Source organism: Tympanuchus pallidicinctus, unplaced genomic scaffold, assembly GCF_026119805.1.
Source record: "Tympanuchus pallidicinctus isolate F22 unplaced genomic scaffold, pur_lepc_1.0 scaffold1, whole genome shotgun sequence".
In the NCBI taxonomy this organism is placed as follows: Eukaryota; Metazoa; Chordata; class Aves; order Galliformes; family Phasianidae; genus Tympanuchus; species Tympanuchus pallidicinctus.
The window spans coordinates 98973250-98998762 of record NW_026294618.1 but is presented as its reverse complement, the minus strand read 5'-3'; the positions used below and the strand labels follow the sequence as shown (position 1 = coordinate 98998762).

Sequence of the window (25513 nt, the reverse complement as noted above, 5' to 3'; positions counted from 1 at the left end):
TTATAACACAAACTATTGATTTTAATTTAAAAAAATCAGATGAAGTTAAACACAGTGAGCTCACTGCTAGGTACAAGGAATACTCTGTTGTCTAGGCAAAAATCCTTTCTGTATACTCCTAAACAGAGAATTCTTATCACTTGTCACAACATAACACAGCTGTTCAGATTATAGATGACAAGAGCACCTATATTAAGGTTTCCTAAGTCCAGAACCTACGTAGCTGTAATTCCACAACTGGAACAGGATGGATGTCTAGCAGTTGGCTGCACAATTACCCAAAACAGCCAACTGACACCAAGCAGCTCAAATTTAATTGCCAAAGCTGGCTTTACCCTGTCATAGAAGAGGAAATTGCCATTTTTTTGCTTCATGGGTCAGCAGAGAGGGATGACCTCAAAGCATATGAGAAGTGGTGATTACCACAGCAGACCTTTGGAGTGCATGGGGTGGAAAGTCAGATGGTGACTCATTCTTAACAGAAAAACTGAATTACTGCTAAATTACTTGTTCCACTCCAAACCTACACTTATTTTCTGTGTGAAAGGCTGAAGAGCAGAATACGAAGAAACAACCATATTATCACAGAATCATCGGGGTTGGAAGGGACCTCTGGAGATCATCTAGTCCAATCTCCTCTGATAAAGCAGGTTCCCTACAGAAAACTGCACAAGAAAGCATCCAGGCAGGCTGGTTTTGAATAAACTGTTCTGACATAAGCAATTATTCCTTCTGAAGTGTAGGATTCTACACTTGCTTTTTTGTACCTCATAACATTCCTCTCCACCCAACTCTTCAATCTATCCAGGCCTTGCTGAACAGCAACACAGCCTTCTAGGGTGTCAGCTGCTCCTGCCAGCTTTGTATCATAGCAAACTTGTTGAGAACGGACTGTCTCCTCATCCAAGCCATTAATGAAGATGTTCAACAAAACCAACTCCCAGGGAACACCATTGACTACAGGGCTCCAACTAGACTCTGCATCATTGATCAGAAGACTGAGCTTCTCCAGGCAGCCAGTTCTCAATCCATCTCATTGTTCACTCACCTATCTCACATCTCCTAAGCTTACCTACAAGAATGTATGGGAGACAGGGTCAAATGCCTTGCTGAAGACAAGATACAAACATCCACTGGTCTCTCTTCATCCACCAAATCAGACATAACATCATGGAAGACTACCAGATTGGTCAAGCATGACATCCCTTCAGTGAATCCATTTTGACTATTCCTGATAACCTCCTTCTCTTCCAATTGCTTGGAGGTGGCATCCAGAATAAGCTGCTCCATCACATTCCCAGGGACAGAGGTGAGGCTGTAGTTTTAAGAGGTCCTCCTTCTTGCCCTTGTTGATGACCGGAGTGACGCTGGCTTTCTTACAGTTCTCAGGCATCTCTCTTGCTCTCATGAACTTTCAAAGTTGATGGAGAGCATGGGTGCATCCCTCTGGGGCCTATGGATTTGTGTGTACTGAGCTTCACTAGGTGACTTCTTATCAGATCCTATTTGACCAAATAGGGTCTGACCAAAGTCTTTCTTTCCCCAGACTCTCTCTCTTACCAACAGGATCTGGGATTACCAAGGCGCAGTTTTAGCAGTAAAGACCGAAGCAAATAAAGCATTCAGTAACTCTGCCTTCTCAGCAAAGGTTAAAAACATCTGGAAGAATTATAATCAGAAAGATAACTAGTATTTTGAGTAACAGAAATTCTTTTGCATAATTCTTGTAGGCTTCTGCAGACAAAGGTTTTGCCTAGCAGTAATCTGCTTTTTTGGATACCAGGCCTTCTGAAGGAACAGGCCATTGTTAGAAGCTTCACAATTTAGATTGAAAAATCAGATTAAATCCCCCTTTGAAACAGATTTTATAAAAGGCTGCCTTAAATATTCAGTGGGCAGAATTTCTGTTGTTTTGAATGAAGAATAGTTCTGAGTCCCCATTATGCTGCACCATATTTAGGGAATATGTAAAGCTCAAGAGGACAAAAAAGATTATATGAGCGAAATTACAGTTTTTCAGATTGCCAAACTGTCAGATTAAAATCACCTTGCTGCAGCTGACTTTGAATATCTCATTCCTCTTCAGCTTGAGAGGAAGCCTGACTTCCTCATATTTAACTGACAATACTCCAATCCATTTTTCCCAGTACACAGAATCACATATCTTCAGAAGCCTGACAGGGATTTTTGAAGAATAAAAATAAAGACAGAATTAAGACATTTGAAAGATGAAATTACCATTCAGAGATGTCAAAAAGTGTGTATTTGTAAAGTGTACTTTTCAATTTCTTTATGAAACACTCAGTACAATCAGTTTCATATTTTCCTACTTTGAAATACAGATTTCTTCTCCCATGATATAACTGTTAATTTTAGGGTTCATTTAAATTCATAAACCTGAAGATGGTGATATTTTAGGTTTGTGTGCTCATAAGAATAAGGTATTTCTTTAGCAGTTCAGACACTGACTTTATTCACTAGATGCAGCTAGTGTTTTATTCATTCACATATCAATACCTGCATTTCTCACAACTATTCCATCATTTGCCAGACATACAGACATCACTCATTTTTCATGGTTATGCTTAGCTCCAAATACTAGATAGCAATGATGGTTTTGTACCTTTTCTGAGATTTTCTTTAAATATATTTTCTTTTGTACATTTGTTCTTCAGTTGAAGACATTTCAACAAGATTCAAACAGATATTAGGCAATTCATATGGCTAACTAAGCCCAGTCAGCATGTATATCTGGAACATGGATAAATGCTCATGGCTTGACCCCACCAAGCTGTTATCCTACTTTGATAACTGCTGTCTTGCGCTCTCCCTAAAGTGATTATAACTGATGAGCTAGGCTACATACGAGGTTGCAATAGAGACAGCTTGGTAAAGGAGCCCAAAATACAAGAGTGATTTATTAATGTCTTGGACACACTGTTCTCGTAACTGTGGAATAAGCCCTGTGACACCCTGCACAGACCAGGTCTTCCAGTAGGCCCCCTGGCAGCATCCTGCCTGCTGCCTATAACAAGACCTTGGTACACATCCTTTTCCTGCAGGCCACAATATCTTCCAGAAACTATTCTGGGAACAGAAATGCTGTGCATATAACATGCACTCATCCTGATCTGAATTTACCTAATCCCAGTGTAGGCAAAGACATTGGGCTTGTATTTAGAATTGGAGAAACAAATTGTAATCAGAAGAGTAGCAATATCAGGCTGGAGTTTCAGAAGTTCTAAGAAGAAGAAAACCTGATAATATTTAAGAATTTTATATAAAACAGAAAACAGAACAAAACAGCTAACTTTGTATGGGTTTCCTCAATGACCCGTGACCATCCAGCCATGATATTTTAGAGAAGTATTCAGTCTAGCTGTCTGGGAAGTAACAAGGAACTGATCACAGGCTGTCCTTGAGTACCTAACTCATCTCTTGACGACTTCATTTTCTAATAACAGAGAAATCATCTTCTCTCACCAATATACTCTTCAACAGTACTGAAAATCAGGAGCCTTCCACAAACTTTTTTTTTTTTTTTTTTAAGGAAAATCATCACATGAATCATGTCAGCACAGAACTTGGGGGCCTTCTAATTCTCTAATCTTGCTGGTCCAGAAGCAACTTCAAGGACCTCTGTGTTATTTAATGTCAGTTTCCTCCTGCTATATGCACCCTGATCTCTGACAGATGCCTGGTAAACACTGAAAACTTGTAACACCAACAAAGAACTCCACAACTGAAGAGGAGAAACAAGCCTTCCTCATCAAAAGCCATCCCATTCCAAAGACAAAAAGCAGACCTCATTCCTGCTTACTTTTAGACATGAAGAATACGCTTCCTTTGTCCCACACTTTGTCTCCACAAACCCTTTTTTAAATAACATCTCTTATTTTCTTCCATACAAGCAATGAGAGTTTCCCTGCAAGATGTCAGCATAAGTTTCTTTTAAGACTTTTACTTTTGAATCCAATGCCTACGCAAGCATTCATCAAAACTACGGAAATCAGAATGGAGTTACTAATAGAGTTTCAAAAGAGGTCACTCAACCATGCTTAAGTAACTTTTTTTTTAATTAAGTATTGAACACTGGGTAGATTACAAGAAGATGGCAGAACAGATAAAGAATAGCATTAGAAATGCAAAGAGAACCTTTGAAAATAGAAGTTAAAAGCCATGCTAAACAACCCCTTTTCCAACATTACAAATTAAGTGATCAAGGAAGGGGAAAATGAGAACATTAGAGGCCAGAACAATAAACTGAATCACGTAGGGTGGCAAAATGCCTGAACTATTACATTATTGTGTTCTCAACAGATTTTCAAAAGAGAATGATAAAAAGTGAATTTTTATTTATTTGTGTCATATGTGTGGCAGCTGATCCTGTTGCATAAGGCTACAAAGAACAAGGCAGGAGTTTACTGTGCAAGACTCAGTTAAATGTGTGCCAGGAACCTAACCTTGCTACCTGCCTCAGATAAGAGGCAGCAAGAAAGTTCTTGTGTTTTCTGCATTATTACTCCTTATTAAGCCAGATTTCTGTTAGTGTGTGATGTGAGGAGACACTTACATTGTGCTATGTCAGGTCATGTCAAATCCCATCAAGTCTTATGATGGGAGACAGCTTGATGTAACCTGACGTGGTGCATATTAGTGCCAATGGAAAAAGCCAAAAATGGCTTGACATTTAAATAAATACATCCCATGTGCCAATGCACAGCAAGATCCAGATGTGCCTTTATCCTAAAGCTCTGCAAATATACCACTCGTGGAAAGCCATAGAGTTCAGAGAAAAAAATAAAAAACTATAAAACACATTCTGCAGAAGCAGACATCTATTGACATTCATGTCCAGATCTATTAAGTATGATGTTGAGATTCTACGAATTAAGAAAAAATAATTATCTTGGATTTATTTATTTCCAACACTGTTAAAAACAAACCCATGCAGATCTGTAATAAATAAACCAATGGAAAGAGCTGATCAGTTGTACTGAAGGTTAAGATTATCTTTCTCATCATCCCCAACACTGTCTCAGTTATTCATTGCTGCTGCTCTGTCAGCTTACACTCCAGAGACACTCAATCCATAGAGGTGTATATCTTTTACTTACACTAGTACAGCCCACCCAAAACCCACTCTGAGGAACTGAACTGGCTAAAGACTAAGTTTTTCTGCATTTACATTGAAGACTTGCCTTCATTTTGTTACAAGACATCACCAGGTTCAGATTGAAAAGGGGGAAAAAAAAAGTGTAAAGCATACCACAGGAGGAAGGGAGTACAAAAACACGTTAAGTGAGAAGCATTTGGTTTTGCTGGCCTTGTCACTCCTTGTACAGGCAATTGTAGTAACACTGATCTTTTCACTGTTGAAAGGACTCCAGTGCATGCAAATGAACTGTCAAGTCCTGGAAAATATTTCACCCATTCCTCAGTCTGAATGGTTTGATAAAGGTCTCAGCAACATCCCACTGTTCCGCATTGTGCCTTCAGAGCCTTACAGAGATGCAGAGGGTACTCCATCATGCCTGCTCTTGGCTTAACCAACGTACCCACTGGGAACAGATTGGCAAGAAGCCCTACAGAAAGCTCAAGTGTAACAGAAGAAAAGCCTACACCTGGTCTCCAGAATGTTATGTCTGTAATACAGAGAAACTCACCCAGCTTTTGCGTACCTACATCAGACATACCTTACACAGCTTGCCCACACTGTATTTATTCGTGAGAACTCTGCCTTTTAAGCACTCAAGTTGACTTAAAGGTGCAGAAAACTAAGAAACTAAGAGATAATTCCAACAAACACTGCTCAAACTTATTGCTTGCCTAAAATTTAGGGCTGGAGTATGCATCACTATCATAGGCACGTGGAAGGGGTTGGCAATACATACTTTCAGTGTTTTTGAAGATCGTTAGCACCTTTTCAAAGAGAAAAGAAAATAACTTACATATACTGCATAGATCTTTCTCCTCATCCATATTAATAGCTGCCCCACAGGACTCCACAACAGTTGCTTTTTATTTATTTTTTTTCCAAGAACATTCAAAAAGAATAATACTTTTGTCCTTAACTTTACCATGAACAGATCTCAAGTACTTCAATAATACTTTAAATATTTAAATGCCATTGCTAAGGAAAGTTTTACTGAGCATAAGATCCTGTTCCTTATAGCAAGTTTCTCCTTGCTTAAATAAACACCTTTCCCAGCCACCACTTCTCAGGGATCAGATGAAGACCAAAGGTAGATTTTGGCATCAACAATGATTTATTCACACAAAGCAGTTTAAATGTAAGCAATATATCCCTGTCATCCAGTCAGCTGACAAAATGTCAGTCATCTTTATCAGTTGTTTCAGTGCCTCCTGCCAGCTGCCATCAATCTTTGAAATAAACACTATAAATAAAACTGCATAGGCAAAAGGCTGCCAAAGAAACCAGAGGTTAAAGGCAATTCACCTATTATACAATTAAGTGCCAATGCTTATTTTGATTAGAAGCCTAAATTCAAAGTGAATGGCAGACTTTCAGCTGGGGAAGAAACAAGGAGTTGGTTTGTTTTTTGTTTTTTTTTTTTTTTCCTTTTCTCTCTCTTTTAAAGCACAGCCAGCAGCAAAGTCTACCTAACTCCTTTGGTCTCACCATCCTGCAGACTGGCCACAGCAACATATTCCTAAAGGGTGCCCTATGCCTACAGAGCAAAGCAAAATTCTTACTGTGGTCTGAACTGAGCAAAGACAACAAGACAAACATGTATTAGTGACACCTAGCAGTACGCAGCCAAACAGGCTGGCTTGGCTGAGCATGCAGAGATCAAGCATTGCCCAGCCAATGCCTGCAGCTCACCGGAGGGTGTCCAAAACCATACTGCTCAAGTTCATCTACAGCCAAGGAGTCCTATTGTACTGGTAAGACCTGGCCCAATTGCTCCCTTAAAATTCAGCCAGAGGGGCAGGGCCAAGCTTGAGGGATTGCCCCTTAAAAGTGCAGCTCTCATTGCCCTTCTTACTCAGTCAGCCTCACCCATGCATTGGAGAAGTGACGGAGAACAGGGCCCCAGACATGACCTAAGAGAAGGATGGGAAATAATGGTGGCAGAAAATCAAAATAATTCCCTATGAGGGTCCCCCTTGTAAAAGTTTGCCTATTTTTCAAACCTTTAAAGTGAAAGTGGGAAAGGTGGTGTGGAAAAAAGGCCATTGAAAGAACACTAAGAATGTAAGCAAAAAGACAAAGAGAAAATTAGAGCATACACCTGATAGGACTGGTAGTTACACATCCATCAGTAGCTATTGGCTGCTCCTTTCTAACTCTTTAAAGACAACATACGCTTGCTTCAGCAGCACATATACTAAATTGGAATGATGCAGAAGATGAGAAGATCAACATGGCCCCTATGCAAGAATGATAAGCAAACTTGTGAAGAGTTGCATATTTTTTCTCCATGTTCATTGCAGGGGATTTGGACCAAGAGACCATTAAGGGTCTTTTCCAACTTGAACAATTCTGATTCTAAACGTTGGCACAGGAAAAAAAAAAAAAGTCCACCTGTTTTCTTCCTGCTATATCTGCCATCTTCCTATAGCCCGTAGAGTCAACACAAAATAAATGATGTGATATCATCTCCCTTCCACAGAAAGGTAAGTGTTATAATAGCTAAGGTACACAAATAGCTTGCAAACCTCTATGCGAGAATAAATCCTGAGTGTAAAGTACCAAAATTTTCTGCATTTCAAGTCCCACATAGATTTTGTTTCCACCTTGCAAGATAATATCTAGTTATTGGCTGAGTTGGCAATTGTCTTCTAAATCCTCACAGATGTTATTGCACAGTTCCCAGCCTAAATAATAAAAATACCCTGCTGAGAATGACAAGGCTCTATTGCTATTGAGAGGATTGATGCAGGAGTGGAAACTCTTGATAAAAAAAAAAGTCTTAATATCCAACTTAATATTGTAAGGATTACCAAACTACACTGTTTCCAGAAGCTCCCAACACTTGCTTTTGTCTTTTGAGGCTGTGGCTGTAACACTTGGGAGATGTTTAAATGACAAATGGCCCTAGGTTTCCAAACGGCACTGCACAGTTGTCAGACTGTATCTGGAGACTGAAAGCAATAAAGAAAACAATGATTGTCCCTGGGGGGATTAGTTCTTGGATGTTAGGGAGGGTATTATCAAGTGCTCACATCTTCACCTTCAGCAGGGCTAAGTACATTATGGCTCCCGAGTATCACAGAAGAGAAGGCTACTAAGTACTGCCCATATATGACTGTACTTATGGGCAGGAGTGAGAAACTGTCTCTGAACGAGGCTTTATGTAAATAAAGGTAAAGGCAAACTGAGTGATACAGAAATTTGAAAGCCAAACATCAATTAAATCTGTTCCAGAAACATCTTCCAATGTCCAGATCTGGGAATAATACACATTCCTTCCCACACGCTGGGAGAGAATGGGCATACTGGAGCATACTGTAACTGCTGTCCAGAAAATCCCTAAGTAACAGAGATAGCAGCACTATACTTTGGAGCTGACCTGCCATTTGGTTAAGTTAAAGCCAAAGAACAGCAATTCTAGTGAGGCTTGAGGATTAGCTCAAGAATGAAAGAAGAACAACATATAATTGTAAAGAATGCTGAGAATATGGGCAGAAAGTATGCTGCTGAAAACATAGCGTGGCTCTACCATACTGTACATAACTGTATTCCAAACTAGGAGGAGAAGCAGCACAGTTTTGGTTTGGAGTTGGAGAGGAGGAAGATGACTCCTGTAGAGCCAAAGAGACTTCCCGAATTTCAGATGATCCAACAGACGTCCAAGTTCATATATATCCTAGAAAGGATGTACTTCCCAGCAGGGCTACAGCTGCTCATAACCATCAGATCTTCTGGGTTCTCTGGGCATAACTAGTCTAATCCTTCTGGTGGTTTCTAACTTCCACGAAACCCAGCATCTACTGCAAAGACTGAAATATTCAAATGTGACTCACAGAGTTTTTTCTGTCAAGTCTGCTTCCAACCAGCATTTGGCACAGCTGATGGGGCTAACCCTGGAGGGCTTAGAAAGCACACAATTCCACAGAAACATCAACACATAGATCCTTAACTCACACAGGCACATTTCTGGTCTATCAAATTGTCATATACAGAAGCATCCATTAGGGAAACCAGCACCATTTTGTCCTCACTGGAGCTACGTTTGGCTTGTTTTCACAGTGTCATTTTGGCAGGACTCTTTTGGCCAGTCTAAGCACAGATTTGGAGAGGAGACAATTACAATGTGTGTCTGCTGTTCAAGGGAAATGCCAAATTCCCTATTCTGTGGATGACTTCTCTAATTACTACTATTATTTCTATCTGTTGCCTGTAAAAATCAGAGTGAAATCCCGGTCCCATGGAAACCAATCACAAGACTCATATTCATGTCACCATGGTTTCACGTCTGGTTTTCCAGATGTTTTATATTCCGGTCTTGCCAGCTTCCTTCTCTCAGACCTTTGTGGTATAACAGAGCAGGGCTTGCCTTGCCATATCGTGTTCGATGAAAATTTCCACCCATGTCCTAATCATGAATCATCACTCAGAATCCCAGTATCCTTTCTCTAACTGAAAATGATGTTGCCTGACGAACTTTGCGTATTATGCTGCATTATTTATATCAGGTCAAAATTTGATGTGGGAATTGCTAATTGGAAGAGCAGCCACTGCCTGTGTTTTCCTCTAGGCAGACTGGCAGTCAATATGAAACTGCAAGGGAGACTGTTCCACCTATCCATAGTTGGTACAGCCCCTCTTCCTTTTGAAAATCTCCTATTGGCTGTCTCCTTGTCTTCCCTTTTACACGTCACAGAGTCCCAACACAACTTGTTTCTGTGCTTTGGGAGCTGGAATCTATGAGAGCTTTCGGCATCACGGGTGCTGCAGCCTCTCATGAGTCCTATGGGAATGGCAACCAGCCAAGCCCTGAGCTCCAAGCCTGGAGAGGAAGGCAGGTACTGAAGCACAACCAGCATGTATAGCTGCCAGAACAGCAGGAGGGAGAACAGGGGACTATGGGTGTGCACTTCACTGCTATGGTTCTGACATCTTAAGACTGAATGTACAGTCTGCTTCTGGGCCATCAAAAATGAACCACTACCGGTCATGGAGAATTGGTTTATACACTGAATACCAAGGAGACTTAAAGTAGGTTGCCTACACATTCCCTGGCAAACATGTTATTCTTTTAAATACTTATAATAGAAACAAATAATTAAAATTTTTGAGTCGATCAATATTTTTAGGATTGGAGTTCTCGTTATTAAAAGGAAATTGTGAAAAATTAATCTTTGCAATTCTTTTTGTTGTTGTTGCCATAATGTGGTCTCTCTTCCCATGCCAGTAACTGAATTCCATAAAATCAAGGACTTAATAAAAAAGAAAGCTTGTTTGAGGGACAAGCTACATTCCTCATTTATTAAGCATACAATTAAAAAACATAAAAATGTAATTCTTTTTACATTTAATTGGTAAGGTCAATACCAATTATAATATAAGAGTACTTTAATTTAAAGTTTTATCTCCTACATTAGTTTTCATTAAGGTGTTAAGTGAAAAGAAATCATTGTTAAAGACAAAAAGAAAGTGCCAGTGAACCAAGCAGGCAGCATCTGTTAGTACTGCTAAATGCATTACAGGGAGACGGCTCCCACAGACTCAATTGTTGTAGGAATTATCTGCGTATGAGAAAAAAGGAGCCTGAAAATTCCACACAACTCTTATCTGTTGGACTTCATCTCTGCTCTAATAAGAAAGACAAAATAATAACATTAACAGCACAATAATGCCTGTTCTCACCCTCCAAGCATCATAAACGATGATCTCAAAGGAAAGGGAAAATACATATCTGTCACTGAGAAGATTATAGAATTTGACAGCTTTAATCTATTATTTTATTTCTTCAAGAACTATTTCATTTATGCCTGTAAAGAAAAATGTGATTTGTTTTGCTCAGAGACAATATGGGCCAATACAGTCTATGCCTGAGACAGAAATGGAGTGATAGTAACTTGAAGTTTCTCTGCCAACATGATACTGCATTCAGAGATTGAGAAATGGTATGTGCATCACTGGATATGCATATTAGTTAGTTAAATGAAGGTTGGGAAGACCTAGCACTAGGTAGGACCTGTGAAGCCATGGCTCAAGGTAGATGCCACTACACTGGCTGTGCTTTGGCAATACATCAAGCTCTATTAAAATTTAAATTAAAGAAAGCTCTACACGTTATCTAAGTATAATCGGCCACAATGATACCTGTCCAGATCTGTGTACATCTGAAGCCACAGTGCCCAAAGTGCTGCTGGAACGCCACTTGGAACAGGGTGCTAAATTCATCCTAAAATGAATTACACTGGCAGGCAGGTAGGGCACATGACAGAGTGTGAGACGGGCAGAAGAGTGTGCCAGCCCTGCATTTCCTGCCCTCAGAGCTGACCACTCCTCTGCTGAGATACACAGTGGGAACCGCAGTGCAGCTGTCATTGCCTCCTGAGTTGGGTAAGGACACAAGTACCTGGAAGACCTGAACTGGTTCTTCCCCCATCACATCGTGGGATTTAAGGGCTGAAAAATAGGCTGGACTGAAATGATGCGGTGAGATACAGGTTTATGCTTTGGTTAGTTTTACACCTTAAATGGTAAGAATGCCTAAAGTTGAAAACGTCTGCCCATTATTTTGGATATACACAAAAAATGTGGTACTGATGCTGCTGCAATTGAATATAATTTAACTTGCAGTACTAAATGCATATATTTTAAATACATATCAGTCGTAGGATTAGTTCCCTTCAGTAGCAAAGAATTTCCAGTAAAGCTGCAGCACTGTTCATTCCCTAGTTAGAGACAGTGGGAACAGCAGTCCCATAGCTACTGTGAAGCTGTCACGTCTCTAATGACAACCCAAACACTTACATGAAATGTACTGTGCTAGCTGTGCATATGTGATTGTGCGGAGCAAAGCTTGCCAGCATAACTACCCTTATTAAAAATAAGTTGAATGCAAGATGGAAGAGCCATTACAGCTGCTTCTGTTAGGGAATGCTGCTACAAATTAAGCAGAAAAAATCCCTGAATCATCCATGTCACTTCTAGACACTAGTATGTGAGAATGCTCAGCTTGGCAGAAAGGGAGGTGGTATGCTATGTGTAAAGGAGAAGAAAACGATGGTGAGGTTTCCAGGGGAAACAACAATAAGAAAGGGAAGGAGACATGGTAGAGATGGAAAAATGGGGAAAAGTTCTATCTAGAAAGGTAGGAAAAATAAAAGATAACAGGAACATGAGAATAGGACAAACATAGAGATAAAAAAATTAGGAATAATTATACCAATTATTAAAAATCTATGCTTTAGTATAGTTAAAATTACTGCTTTCCAAAAATATTTTCTTCAGGCAAATGTTTTTTGCAGCTATCATATACTTCTGCTTTGGGAAGCTGGATCAGATTTTAACAACATCAAAGATGATTCTAAAACTCCCATTAAGAGTACCACCATAGTTTTGCAACAGTTACAATTTCACGACACCATTACTGTCTCCAAATTCTTGGTGTGGGTGCAATGAAATAGGCTTTGACGTCAAGTTACAGTGCGGGGTTGCATTGCTTATGGTTTTCTGTAGTGGTTGTGGGCCCTCCTTTGGGCTCTGGATCTCTTTTCGAGTCAGAGCTGCTCTCTGAGCACAAACCACTGGAGATGAGCTAAGACTGCTGGATGAAGGAGTTGTTCTGGGTCACTGCATTATACGTCTGGTGTCAGCGTGGGCAGATAAAGCAGTTTTAGCAGGGTGAACAAGGAAAATGACAGGAAACTTAAAGAAGGTAAATTTAGGTTGGGTATAAGGAAAAAGTCTTTCTCTGTGAGGGCCTTGAGGCACTGGAACAGGCTCCCCAGAGATGTGATGGAGGTCCTGTCCCTGTAGACACCCAAGGTCAAGCAGGATTGGGCTGTGAGCTCCTGATCTAGCTGTAAGTGCCCTTGTTCATTGCAGGGGAGTTGGACGAGATGGGCTTTAAAGGTCTCTTCCCATTGTGTAAAGATGGGTGATTCTACATTTTATAGATTGCATATACCCAGACCACCTTCTCTGGTTTTTTGTTATTGAAAGGCCTCAAATATCTGCTATTACTTGAAAGAAATCTGATACTGGAAACAGAAGAGGACTCTTAACATGAGAAAAAATACAGAGTTTAAATAAGTCAAACGTAACATTCCTCTGGGGTGAAACTTACCTGACAAAGTGGACTGAATCAAAGCTTTGACTTACTACATCACATGGTTAAAACTTTCAGTAATGTTTAGGGCTTAGGATGATCTTCTCCCCGAAGTTAGTTCCACTTCATCAAAGCCTTACTGGCTGCAGTTTTTGTCCATGAGATGGGACATGCCACTTAAAGCTGGCAGCCAGGTCACATCCTATACACTCACTGCAACGATCTCCGTCTTTGCACAGGGCAGCAGACACTGACATGGCAAGGACTGCAAAATTTTCTCTACCACTGCATATGCTGTAACTGGGCAGACAAAACCTTTTAGTCTTTGACACTATCAACCTGACAACTTTATGAGTAATAAATTCCAGGAAAAGCAGAGAAATTATGGCACTTCATGTCCTCCTGTCTCCCCCACCCTTATAAATAGAAAGATACCTCTGTTTTGGTACCACTCTGTTCTATCAATTATCCAAGGCAAGACTGCTGATTTATGAAGCAAAGAAAAAAATTATGAAGTCATGAGATCTAAGGATCCATCGTGGGTCTTTGCCAAGACAGTTTAAGAACTACCTGATTACTTTTTATCCAATTACTCAGATATATCTCTCTATTGCATACTTGCACTTTAGCAGACAGAAACAACAATAGGATTTCCACTTCTGAGTTTTTTTAAGAAAGAGGTCAGGTTTCAAACAATGACGATCTTGTCCCAGGAGCTATGTTTGAATATTGTCTAATGCTACCTGCAGCGTAGGTAGACAAAAATAAGGCTTGCCATTCTTATTACACCTATCCTACAGCTTGTGACCACTCAATACCAAAGAGAGGGCACAATGGACAACAGTGAATAGGGCTGTATCTATGGAAAGCATACCTAACCTCAGCCACTAGAGAACAGTAGTTAAGTGATAGATTCGTTTGAATAAACAGAACTTGTCTTTTTGCCAAGAAAATGCAGTTTTTGCAGGTTTTACAGTCACAACCACACAGGGTAAAAACTGTATCTGTTGGGAAATTACACTTCTATCTACATATGTCTATCACAGGTATGTTGCTACTGTACTGCTTTTATAACTGTTGCACAACGTATAAACAGTCTTAAAGGTACAGATTTTTTTTTTTCTTGAGAAATCCAAGGAATAATTTCATTAAAAATTGATGCTTTTTCTCTTTTTGTATGGGATTGTATTTACCTTATGACAGGCATAAGTGAGAGAGGGAATTTGAAATAATTAAATGGAGCATTTTTGCATAAGCAAAGCCAAGTGGTCTCAAAATTTACTGAAGTTAAATCTTTGTCATCCTCTGCATAAGGCTATATTTATACGCTACCCTGCCATGCTGATACAATTCTTCCTACAGCTAAACAGACCCATGAGGATTAAATGTATGCTATTGGTTTTTGAAAACATTCAAATAAATTTTTAAGGCTTTCAGTTGTATCCCCTTTCTTCACTAACTTAACCCTAGGATATTATCTGCAAATTGTATGAATGGAAAGTAGCCCGCGCTTATCAGTCTAATAAACTGATGGCAGGTAGGCAGCAGGTGCTGGTGCTCCACCTTGTTTTCTTGCTTTACCAAAGGCTTGTGTAGAGCTGCTCCCTCTACTCCAACTGTTCCATCATTAGGAATGGAGCTATTAATCCACCACTAGCCGATCTTGTTTTCCATATGAGACCTAATATTTTTTAAAAACAATGCCTCATCTGTATAAATTCAACAAGGGCAGGGAGGCAGTACGCTGAATTGTTTGGTTCTGCATCTTCAACACAGTGAAGTGCTTCAGTGCAAGACAGCTCTCAGAACAGATCACTTACTCTGCTGGTACTAAAAGTTAAAATATAGAGGGCGCAGCTGACAGTGCATATGAAAACAAAATCTATATCTGAATGCCAATCCTGAATCTTTGTCTGGCAAAATGAATTTAAATGGTAGAGGATTGAAAAGGTACCATATAAAATATGCATTTTACTGCTTGAATCTTAATGGGGTTTCTTTTTGCATTTATATAAGTTCTTCAAAGATTTATTCTCTCAATTATCAATCAGAAGAACTCATAAAGGTAAAGTCAGTGGACCATGAAGGATTAGAGCTGCCTGAAGAGACAGATGCACATTTGGCAGCCCTTGTGCACTGAAAAAACCGATTTGACACCAATCCTTGGCCCAAACAGTGGCTGAGAAATGAAGTTGATTATTATGAACTCTTTCAATTATAAAAAGAGAAAAACAGCAAGCCCCAATAGACACATTCGCCCAAAAACTCACTTAAACATATATTCAGGCAATACTTAATATAAATATTTAATTTAGGGAAATTTTGTATATTAGTAAGTCCTTATTTTCTTTCTTAGGTTTCATAAAAGAAGCTAATGATGTTCAACTCCAGCATAAGAGTATCCCATTTAATTACAGCAGTTTCTACGTTGAAGAAATCTGTAAGTTGAGGTTTTTTTCTTAACGCAGGTCTGCCTTCTTTCCCATGGACTATGAGCTCTTGAAAATACTCAGCCACAGAATCACAGAACAATTGAGAAATTTTCATCTCTGGAAATCATTTAATCCAATCCCATCCCTGCTCAGAACAAGGTCAGCTGGAGCCCAGGATGAAGACTTTACAACCACTCTGGGCAACGTGCTCCAGTGTTTTTTCATAAATCATTTGCTCTTCCAGAAAATACATACATAACCTGACAGGGGCATATCAAAAGTTACCAACCATTATGTGCTAAGCTATTTTTTTTTTTTTTAATAAGGTTTATCAATGAGCTTCATGGATACTGATCAACTGATTACAGTTTCTTTGAATTGCTAAATAAAAATTGGAAACGCACAAAAATCAGTCCAGTACTAAATATTATACATACTTCTTCCATCCCTGAATTATTGCTAATGCCATGCAAACGCTGTAAGTACTGTATCCAGTAGAAAACTCAAGGTATCCCAAGCCAATTCTCCTCCCAGACAGGAATTTAGCTGGGAAACAAATATTGAAACTCTCTCAAATTCAAAAACACCCAGAAATGTAAAAATGTTCAGTACATCACTTTCTCATTTCATAAAACGCACTTCATAAATAAACAAACAACAAGACATAGCCTAACCAAAAACAAGTAAGCAAACAAACTCGGGCGGGTTTTGAATCCATCAGCACTTACAACGTGATTTTCTGTGTCCACATCCGCAGTGCCTGAGGCAGCAGAGCAGATCTTGCACTAGCAACACATTTGCTGGCACTTTTCTGGCCATCAGTGCAGCTATTCTGCCTTTCGATCAGAGGTAACACCTCGGCTCTGCACTGTGCCACCGGGTGGGCTCAGATGAAGAAAGCTTTAGTTAAATGAGACAGCAAGATGCTTCATTGAGCAGTGGAGATCTCCTCATTGACTCTGGCATTTCCCCACAGGTCACTAATCCCATAAAGCTTCTTGCCTCCTCTACTGAAAAGCCGGCCTTTGAGTTAATCTGTTGGCTTGCTGAAAACATTGTTCTTGGCTTGTTACTAGGGAGTGATAATTAGAGGAATTTTCAAATCCCTCTTTGCAGTTCTGCTTATGCAACATCTTGCCAGATCTGCAGGTTCACGATTCCAGCTGAATGTCATTCTGCCCTCATTTCAAACATCCTTCAGACAGGTGGCAATATAAATTATCCGTGGAGATTTTAGCCATAAATCAAGAGGCAGTGCAGACTGCCTCTCTACGCATAGGATTGGACAGGGACCTGGAAAACTGGTTGTAGCTCCGTTTCCCTACGTCCTTTTCTCTTTCCATATTTATTCAGTTAACAAACACCTTAGGTCACTCCTATGTACTACTCATACCTATTTTACATATAGAAAATAGCCATCCTTAGCACTACTTCAATGCTAACAATATTTATCATTAAGATAGTACAAGGCATGGAACTATGACATTTGGAGATAACAAATGTCTGAAAAACACAGTTATCATAGCCACTCTTCACAGCAATTTTCCAATGATAGCGTTATAATATCCTCCCAGTCTAATGATAGGCTTTGCCATGTTCAAAAGATCCATTCCATATTTACGTCCCTTTTTCTCCCTTAAGAAGATCTTTAACGAGCTATTCTGCTAAATTGTGCAGAGAAGAGCCATCCTTTAACTATTTCATCACATTAAGTAGGATTCTAAAGTAGGATAATTTTTAAGATAATGGAAGCTTTTCTTCTCTTACCAGAAAAGAATGGAAAGAAACTAGCATTACTTTTTTCACTACTTTTGGCCAGCATTTTCCCCCTCTTTTATTATTCGGAGCACTGTTACCGATGATATGGCAGGCAACATATTGCTGTATTAACAAGGTCACTCAGTTGCAAAATCCCATTAGTGGTGAAAATGACAGAACCGAGTTGTGTAGTGACAAATAGGACAAGTTCTCACCTTGCATAGAAGGTCTCAGGTTCAAATTTACACCATATAGAAGAAAATGCTTCTGCAACTTGTTTCCACTCTGCACTACTCATACAGTGACATTCTCAACTTTCTTACTCAAACAAGGAGAATTCAGTGAAGTCAGTATCTTTTTTAAAGATCACAGAATTGTAGAGGTTGGAAGGGACCTCCAGAGATCACTGAGTCCAACCCCCCTGCCAAAGCAGGTTCCCTACAGTAGGTCGCACAGGTAGGCATCCAGGCAGGTCTTGAACATCTCCAGAGAAGGAGACTCCACAACCTCCCTGGAAAGATGTCCATTCATACCTATAAAAACCCTATAGGTATGCATAAATGAGACAACATTGAGCAAATGAATAAACTACTTCCTTTGGTGTTGCTGTGTGATATCAGTGCTGTCACAGATTTTAAAGCAAAGAGTGCAGCAAGCAAGAGACTTGCAATTCAATTAAAACAGGTTTCATACAAGAACTTCAATATTTAATGCAAAGACTAGATAGCAACTTCACAGGCACAGCCCTGAGCAGAGGTCCAACCTGTGCTGCCAGCAAGCCTCTCCTAATCACAATTCCTACCACGTGTCCTCCCAGCTTTCATGCATAGCAATACAGCACCAGCTGTGGGGCAGCATTCTCCCCACTCATCAGGGCAGCTGGGGAGGAGGTGGGAGCCCTTCAAATCCTCACTGTTGGGCAGTGCCACAGTGCTTTGCTGAACACACCTGACTCAGGCAGAGAAACTCCCGTTTGGAACCAGATGAAAAAAGCAAACTGATTGCAATCCTTGATTCCTGTTCATGTCGTAACTCCCTACCAATTTTCAAGGAATTCTTCAGCTTCAGTGAAAACACTGCTGCAACTGAGTTTACAGAAAGCTTTTCCTGATTATTTTTGGTCTTTGTAAACAAAAAAAAAAAAAAAAAAAAAAAAAAAATTCTTGTTAGAATAACATGCTGTATTAATCCTTTATTTAAATATATATTCTTGAGGAAAATATATTGAATTGTTACTCAGCTAAACATTAATACTTGCTGGGTGTAAAAAAAAAAAAAAAAAAAAAAGACAAATATTAAGGTTCCTGTAGGATACTATCCCCGGTTTGGGAAACACTTTGAACCACCACATGCTGTAGTCTCCGTCCAAAGTCTGTTTCAGAGATATGGCCCATCAAGTCCAAAGGGGACCTGTACAACTCAAGAGATCTCCCTCCATGATTATCAAGCCTCGTATGTTTAACAAGAGATTAGACTTCCTAGTCCAAGATTTAGTGACTCCAAACTCCTATAGAATTTTCTGTCTCAGGATCTCATTGAATTTTAAATTTAAAGAAATTTGGTCCTATAAAATCTTCATTTATCAGAGAAAGAAAGCACACGACAAGGAATTTTGAGATTTATACGTTGAAATCTTTCTGCGCCATTTAGATTCATTGGGAACTTAAAATGTTTAGGGCTTGTTTTATTCTGTCATACATCATCTTGTCTAAAACTTATTCAGAAGCAGCTCAATGGGAAATTAGAAAGCTCTGCACTCACCAGAATCACCAGCCATGTAAGCTCCTGCATACATAGCTACAGACAGGTGCCCATTTGATGTGCTGTGATATTAGGTGCAGACATACGTTATGTTACATAGAATCATAGAATCACCAAGATTGCAAAAGACCTCTAAGTTCACTCAGTCCAACTGCCCACCTCTCAACAATATTTCTCACTAAACCACATCCCTCAGTACATCTATGTGTTTCCTGAACACCTCTAGGGATGGTGACTCTACAATCTCCTTGTGCAGACTGTTTCAGTACCTTACCACTCTGTTTTTCCTTATATCCAACATGAATCTCCCCTGAATCAACTTGAGGCGATTCCTTCTTGACCTATCTCTAGTCATGGAGAAGAGGTTAACCCCCACCTCTCCACAACCTCTCTCCATGTCATTACATAGGCCTCCCCTGAGCATCCCCTTCTCCAAACTGAATAACCCCAGCTCCCTCATTGGTTCTTCCACATGCTGAGGTTGACATCAGAGCATGGGCCTACTGAACACCATCTCACCAAGAAGCAACCCAGTGAACACTTCAGTCTTTTCAGTGACAGCAAAAGCTACAGAGACTCATGTTTTCCAATTTTTACTGATGTCTGAAGTGAAGATGGAGACCAAATATAAAACCTCTTTTCCCGTGGATCTTGTCACCCCATCTGTTCTCACCTGGAATGACTGAAGGGTCATTCCTAAGGCTGGTGTTTGTGTAGGCTGGACACGTTATCAGACATTGTAGAAAACTTCTCAAATCACAGAAAATTATTTCCCTTCATTAATGTTCTGCTGAAGCTTTTAAACACTATTATTCTTACCTCGTGGAAACTTTGTAGGCACAACTGGCCTTTCACTAAGAAAGAAAATATTTCTATCGCAAAGACATCTGTCACTTACAAAAATATCTTAATTCTTTGAGACATTTTAAAGCACACTCTTATTTCAAAGAAACTTAAAGAGAAATGTTAGCGACCTTGTAAATGAATCAGGGGTCATGCATCATCTGAAATGAGAGCTGTTCTGAGAGCCTTACTGAGCACTTAAATAACCCAAAGAGGGGATGCTTTCCACTAGGTACCTACTTAATGCTGAGGAAAAAGGGATTATGAACACAGCTTGGCTCTTCAGGCACTGCCCTTTATGTTATTGAATTCTTTACGCTAGAAAAAAAACCCCTAAGTTTAAAGTAAAATTAATGCAGTAGAAATCAAGGTTTTAAAGAGAAAGGATGAAGCCTTAATTCTGATGCCATCAGTGTGAGTTTTGCCCTTCACACTTCCACTGCAGCATCAAATAGCTCGGTAACTTTATAAAGCTTTCCTCCTCACAGCCATTTAGATACACAACTCCCGTGAACTGCAAGAGGGCATCTTACACTACTAACTTTGGAAAGGGAGAGGTACTGAGCTGACAGTGCAAGCCCCATATGGAAAGTCAGACTGCAAATAGAAGTCTTTGTATTCCATGCTGTTCAGCTTAGAGGCCATTTCCTGTTCAGGGTTTGTTACGGTCTCTGGCAAGCTATGCAGCCCTGTCATGCTCAGCATATAGGAAGTGATTTTCTCTGGGTTCTGTGAGATGCCAGGGTTATTCAACAAAGGCTTTAAGTGGAACACTTTGCTCCCGAGAGATACACAGAAATGGTCTGCTGAGGGCAGCCCTCTCTTGGCTACTCAAATACCTGGAGTTCAAGGGATAGAGAACTTGGGATTCCCACAGAAGCCAGAGCAACTCCCCACCTTGTGAGAACCACCTGGTTTCATCTGACCTTCATCACTTCTTACAGCTTCTCTTGTGGCTCAGGAAGTGTCAGCACTGTGTGTAATGTAACAAAATTATGAGTGATGAGACTTTTGTATGCTCAAACTTTCTAAATCTGCAAAAGAGGTGGATAAGTTTAGCTAAAAAAAAAATTCTAATTGACAAAACATGTAATAATAATTCTTCTCTACATTACTATTTCAGGCTGGTAAATTATTTTTGGCCAAACTTGTATAGACAAAGTTGAAGATAAATTAATCTAATTTTCCAATTTTTATTTGCCCTGAAATTAGATTTTACTGCAACTGTATTTACAAAACTTGCGCCGTCGAATATCTTCCCTCCACAGTTTCTCATTGCTAATGAGGAAAGGACATGTAGAAACTTCTTACAGTTTTTTTCTCTCTTATCATTCCTCAAGGTGAACTATGATTTCTTTCAAGAGCTTTGCTTGCAGAAAAGTAAGGATTTTTGTGAAAGACATTGAGGCAAAAAAATATTAATTGCTTTTCCCACTGTACTGACAGTTCCAATAGCACCAAATGTTATTGCAAGGGAGGAAAAAAAAAATCTCCCACCGTCAACTGCAAAACCACATCAGTCCTTAAGCCAAGGCAGCCTTGGCTCTTTCTCCTAATTTCTTCCCACAGAAGAGGGTGCAGAGACACCCTTTCCATTAGAGGATTTTTTCACCAGAAAAAATAAGTGAAGCTGTAGATGCAGTTCCTTAAGGAATCTTTCAGATCCCAAATGGGAAAACAGTGGATAGCAGTGATAGCAAGGTGGAGAGAAATTATGTTTATTCCTTTTTCTTCACAGGAGGTGAACTTTGCTCCAAAACATCTGAGTTCAAGATAGAGGTTGCAATATTATATGCTGACTTCATGCCTTGAAATAATATGACAGGACCATATAACATTTGCTATCAAATGCTAGAATGCTGATTTTTTTCCCCTAGTTTGCCAAACAAAGCCTGACTTAAAGTAGACAATGTGGCAACTTCAGGTCACCATAATTCTCTCTAATGCTTCTCCTTGTCAAAAGCCATGATGCCAACACTGCCCTTCTGTTCCCCTTAATTCTATCAAATGCACCCTGCATCTCCAAGCTTCCCTGTCTCCTCATGCAAAGAAGATGAATAACGTAGAGACTTGGGCATATCTTACAACCATGACCTGATGTTCAAGAGCAAACAGATCTTTTTGCACAACTCTAGCCTGAGTTTTGCTGGGACTCTGTCCTGTGCTGGAGACACAGGGGTGTACTGAGGGTGTAAATCAGACTCTGAAGCATAATTACTGACAATGGCTAGAAATAAAAATAAGTGTCAGATTCTACCTAACTTTTTCACAGAACATAATAATTTAAAAAAATTTAAAGACAATTTTAAAGTTGAAAACTCACCAGCTCCCGCATAAACCTGCCAAAGTCCAAAGGTAACTATATATTTTGTATCCTGTGTTTCCAGGCACATACCCAGAATAACCTCAGACTGGAAACAAGCCAAACAGCACAGCTCTAACTCTTAGTTTTTCCGGGATTCACAGAATAAGAGGTCCCATGTATCCATCCCCTGAGGCCCAGCAGCTGCCAGGCTTACTGCATGCCAGCTTTCTCAGGCTTCACAAAAAAATACACCTCACATAAGGCTTAGAATGTGCTTACAAGAGAAAGGTTTTAGTCCAGAAAAGAGAAGAAAAGCCACTCTAGTCATTAGCTACGTGATCCTGGATGTTATATATATTACAGAGCTGGTGAGTTACAGCCCTGTACTAATTTACAATGCAATTAAATAATAAATTCTCCTTTCGTCCACTAGTTCAGTTCAGGTTTTTCACTCAAAACCAATGTCCCACATTTAAAAACTGGCCACATCTTGCAGATGACCACTATATGCTTTCATCTGGAAAGCAGAAACACTGCTTTCTTGTAGTTCTCACTGGGAAGCTCATAGCACACACTGTGCCTGGGATCTTCCCCCATGGCCTTGGATGAAAAATAAAACACTCAAGTATTTGCAAGAAAAAAAAGCAGACGGAAGTTAGCATCTAGAAATAAGTTTTCTGTGAAGAACTTTTGGATTGTTAACGTTAAGATGGCTACCATCAGTAAAGCTTTAATATTCAGAATATTCCCAGGAATATGTAGGATATCATTTCCTAAAGGAGAGGAAAAAAACCCCAAGAATTACTTTGAATTCAGTCAGCAGAGAGATCCAAGCATGCAGTAGCCATGTTGGATCCAGTATTGGTTCTAACCTTAGAAGCAATGATTTAGAACTTTTAATTAACATTTTTTAAAAAAAAATCAGTATTTTCACAAGTTACGTTTTCCATTTCTTTTCAGCTAGACAGACAGAAACTGGCTTTTTTCTTTCTTCTCCTCTCCTTAACAATGGCAAGCTGAAATACCCTATGAAGTGCTGTTGGAATAAAACATCCAGCGCCATAAGACTTGTCTACAAGGCATTCTGCATCTCAAGCAAATAATGAATCACTGGTAGAGCAGGGAATAAATCCTGGAAGTCCCAGCTCCCACTTCTGCATGTCATGGCCAAAACTCTGTTGAACAAGGAGATCCTAGTGTCATGCAGGCCTTCGGTGTTCATCAGTCCCAGAGAAGAACATAGCAGTGGACTCAAACCATCAGGAGATGCAGTCTTCAACAGTCAATGCATCAAAATTGATATTGTTATCGTTAAAACGTCAAGTGGCAAACCTTTTTCTGCAGAAAGAACATTACATGAGCCAGGTGATTTTGCAGAAATGACAAGTTGTAAAATACTTGAGAGCATCGGCTGCTGCAAGTCTTTACAGTGAACCTCACAGGAAGGACTGCCCGATTATTCCTGAGGACTCAGAAATGCTGCAAGCTTTGTATCATACATCTAAGTTGTTTTCTAACTGCAAAAAGTAGATGCAATAAAAATATATTCAAGAAAAAAATGTTCCTGGTGACTAGTAAAGTGTGAATAAGTGGTTCTGGTTGACTGTTACTAGCATTTATCATCCCTTTCAGGAAGTATTACAACATTGAAATGACTTGTGTTTCTTCAATTACGTTGCAATGTAGAAATAATTTGGAAGAATAGCAAGACTCTTCTTGGCTAGAGCACTTAAAAATACAAGAATTCCTTATTCTAAAGCGTAATAATTGCAAAGCAGTTAATTCACTGCAACCTAAAACATTTACTTAAAACACTTTATAACAGCGAGAGTTCCTGGCTTAAGGATTTACATAAAGAAGGTATATTATTCGTCAGTTCAATGTACCTTAACTACATAATTACTGAAATGCTTCCTTTTTGTTTCCTTTTCAATATTTAGTACGTCTGTACTCAGAAGAATATATTTAATCAGAACATGCACAACACAGAGTGCATCCCAAGAAAAAAGCAAGAGCAGGAAAACACAGTATTTGCTGAAGAAAAAGGCAAAAAAAAATGTCAGCTGCCTCCGCTCTCTAACACAAAACAGAGACACAAGTACACATACAGCTACTATAACATCATTTCCCAGAGTGAAATCCTGCCTTCCCACCCCCAAAGTCAGCCACACTGCTTCCCCTGACTTCAGTAGGGCCACCAATATTTCCTTTTCCATGTCTTTCAGCAACAACAGGGTCAGAGCACAGCAAAGATAGCCAGATCATTAAAATTAGCAGTTTTTAGTCTTCATCCCCATGTGATCCACGCAAATTTTGTCACAGTTAATTCTGGGAAAAACCCCATTACATATGGACAAATCTTTTCAGATGTATCAGTTTAAGAAGAAAATTTAGGAGTTGGCATAAATCCACGTTTTTCGACATCCTTTCTCTTTTTTGATTTATTTTTAATCTTGCACTTCTCCTTTTTTTCTGGTACCTTTCACCCCTTGTTCCTCCCAGGGAAAATGCACGGTGACAGTATAGGCTGTATGGCTGCAGTAGGAATGAAAGGTCTATTTCAAAGTTGCTCTGTTCTTTTTGTGTGTGTGGTTTTGTTAAGTACATACCGTGTTTCTGAAATCCAGCTAGGAAAACCTAGAAAAGTCTTCCAATTATAATCCTTGATATTTCCCCTAAAGCTAAACCAAAGCCCCTTTGAACTAGAAAAGTGTCTTTCAAAAATGAGAAGGGCAAGACCTGAACTTTTCTACCTGTAGTCTTGTAGTCCAAAATTAGAGGGTTTTTTTCCCCCTTTCCAAGGAAGAAAATACACTGATTTCAATACAAATATTTTTAGCTAATCCAGCTTTCCTTTTTATCTGCTGTAGCCAATGCCTGCACAAGTCATTCGAGTATTATGTTATATGTCTACATCAAAAGTAACTGTTTCCCAGGTGTGAATTTGTTGGCTGTGCAGATGAGATAAATAACATTTTGCAGTGTTTCCTGTCAAAAATCCCATTGTCATAGGTATATCTATTGATTGATTTTCTCATGTTTGTAAGTTACAGATTAGCCTTTTCCTCACATTAAAAGCAATTTCCTTTAGGAAGTCAATGCCCCATAAGGTGCAGATAGATTTACTGTGTGTGCATTCATTCTCTGCTCTCCCAAATGGT

The 25513-nt window shown here is 39.5% G+C and overlaps 1 protein-coding gene and 1 non-coding gene across 2 annotated transcripts in view; one reads left to right on the top strand and one right to left on the bottom strand.

Annotated features, from left to right (window-relative positions):
- The window catches only part of FSHR (follicle stimulating hormone receptor), a 213135-nt gene that overhangs the window by 141039 nt on the left and 46583 nt on the right, over positions 1-25513 (bottom strand). The window lies entirely within an intron of this gene.
- LOC128090213 (U6 spliceosomal RNA) lies at positions 7333-7440 on the top strand. Its single transcript, XR_008210870.1, has one exon. It is a non-coding gene; the product is annotated as a U6 spliceosomal RNA (small nuclear RNA).